The sequence below is a fragment of the Macrobrachium rosenbergii genome, chromosome 16 (genome assembly GCF_040412425.1).
Source record: "Macrobrachium rosenbergii isolate ZJJX-2024 chromosome 16, ASM4041242v1, whole genome shotgun sequence".
Classification (NCBI taxonomy): domain Eukaryota; kingdom Metazoa; phylum Arthropoda; class Malacostraca; order Decapoda; family Palaemonidae; genus Macrobrachium; species Macrobrachium rosenbergii.
Window position 1 is genome coordinate 44,473,762 of NC_089756.1, and position 2,500 is coordinate 44,476,261.

Below are 2,500 nucleotides of genomic sequence, written 5' to 3' on the forward strand. Positions count from 1 at the left end.
TATTCAAAGTTTGAAATGTGAAAAACATTCTTATGGAATAACTACAAAGGCCTTGAACTTTCAAGCTTACACAGACAAGACTTTGTATGTGAAAAGAATAAAACTATAGATAAAGGAATAACAAAGTAAACAAAGGTAAACCATCAAACATGAATAAATGCATACATGAATAGTAATGTCAATAAATCCGTGCGGCCTGTTATAGTTGACCTTGAAGGCATTGCATCATTTTGTTGGTGTATTTATTTACGCTTTGGAATTTTACCCGTTATTTTATATGCTGTTTAGTCATGCTCGCATTTATCTTTGTTTATTCATCGTCTTTTATTGTCTCCTTTTCTATGTGGACATGACGTTGTGTGAAAGACCACTTTGCAAATTAATGGTATTTAAGGTTAAAATCTTATGATTTATTTCGCATTTTCAACATGGCTCATTTTATTTGTGAAAGTTAGGCCGTCGACCATTCTGCACTTTAGACACCGAAAAGAGGAAGTTGGAGTGGTTGGACAGCAAGATAAAGAGATCTAGAAAATAAAGGAAATGAAATGCAAGGATCTAAAGGTGGAATTGGGAGCAAACCCTACAATGCACTAAGAAGCAACAGTTAGAGGCGTTGGACAGTAAGAATGAACAAAGAAAGCGGAAATAGAAGTAAAAATTTGATGCAGGTAGGGGCCGAAGGTGCGTTGCAAGCACCCTTTAGTAATGCCCACAGTGCACCACGCAAGGTGTACTGACGGCATTACGCAACCCCCCCCTCTCCACGGTATTGAATTATAGTAGTAAATCCGTAGGGGGGTAGTGTTGTCAGTGCACCTCACGCGGTGCACTGTAGGCATTATTAAGGTTCATTGCAGCGTTCCGTCGGTCCCTAGCTGCAACCCCTTTCATTCTTTTTACTGTACCTCCATTCATATTCTCTGTCTTACATCTTGCTATCTAACCTCTCTTAACATTAATGTTTCACAGTGCAACTGCGAGGTTTTCCTCCTGTTACATCTTTCAAACCTTTCTACTCCCAATTTCCGTTTCAGCGCTTAATGACCTCATAGGTCCCAGCGCTTGGCCTTTGGCCTGGCCTAAATTCTATATTCCAATAATAATAATAATAATAATAATAATAATAATAATAATAATAATAATAATAATAATAATAATAATAATAATAATAATAATAATAATAATAATAATAATAATAATAATAATAATAAAGAAATCTTTTTTTTTTCTTTTTCGACACCGGCAGCGTGATTTACCTTAATTGTCTCAACTTGTTTGTTCAGACCTTGAACATGGAAACTTAAGGCTTCTTTTTGCTTGAGTGAACATTATATGTTGTTTTACAAATAATTTCATTGTTTTGAGACATTTTTGCCTTATTGAAAGATACTGTAACCTCAGGTTTTTTGAACGACGTTCTTAAGATCCTTGCCATTCTGCTATTGATAATAGTTTATTTGATTATTTAAAGAAAATTTGCAGTATGTTTCTCTAGGTGCTAGAACACTGTGACCATTATTAAAAAAAAAAGCTATACGAATTGAAGTAGACTTAAGTCGTCATTGTCATTCCTTATCTGTGGTACGAAGTCCATTATACCAAAAAGGAAAACAAACTTACAATAGTTTTCTCTAATTATAAAAAAAAAGTTGACACCTCAGATACGAATTTCACATGTAAGCGACATATGGTTGATCAAATCTAAGGCTGTGGACTGTTTGAAAGAGCCTAAGGTCATCTCTATTTTCGAAGATGTTTTGAATGTAAAAAGTGATCTAAAGAGTTTCCTGTAGCCATGCTGGCTCTCAGTAACAAGTATCAACCTTCGTCTTATAAATGCTTTCAAGATGGAGATCGGATATGGATTTTGGCATTCTGCACTTCTTGTGCAGCCATTTGCAACGTTTATTGCGCTACGCAAATTCCACCCAACTGGAGAAATTTTATCCAGAAGACGAAAACAAGAAACAATGAAAAGTAATCAGATACATTGTACATATATGCAAGACCCTGAATCATTTGCACGCCATTAGGGAACTCCCGAATCCCATCCCTCATTTCGGTACTGTATTAGATATTCGTTTCTGAAAATCTGATACGACGTGCATTTTCTATATCCTCATGCCCGCCTGAAATATAAAGCGCAGCGGGATTCAACAAAATTACTTGGAACGTAGTGATCCGATATTATCAGTGCATGATAGTATATTATTGTGGATGGTGTGGTATTATCAATGATTTTTTTTTATAATACTTTTTGGTGATATTATTATCATTGCATTTATCTTATTACATTATTATTATGAATGCGTTTATGACCGTACAATATTGTGACCGTAGCTGTTGCGACGACAGATTGTAAGAACAAAGAAAAGACTTAGTGTATGTCTCTTCTTTTGCTACGTTATTATGAATGTAAAGTAGCGGGTCGATGACCTTTGATGTTGTGATGCCAGTTGGATAAACCGATGAACGACTTACAGTATTTTAACCGAAT

The 2,500-nt window shown here is 35.2% G+C and overlaps 1 protein-coding gene and 1 long non-coding RNA gene across 3 annotated transcripts in view; one reads left to right on the plus strand and one right to left on the minus strand.

Annotated features, from left to right (window-relative positions):
• The window catches only part of LOC136847386 (uncharacterized), a 508,750-nt gene that overhangs the window by 88,637 nt on the left and 417,613 nt on the right, over positions 1-2,500 (minus strand). The gene's annotated exons all lie outside the window — the stretch shown is intronic.
• The window catches only part of LOC136847387 (uncharacterized), a 482,601-nt gene that overhangs the window by 87,632 nt on the left and 392,469 nt on the right, over positions 1-2,500 (plus strand). The window lies entirely within an intron of this gene.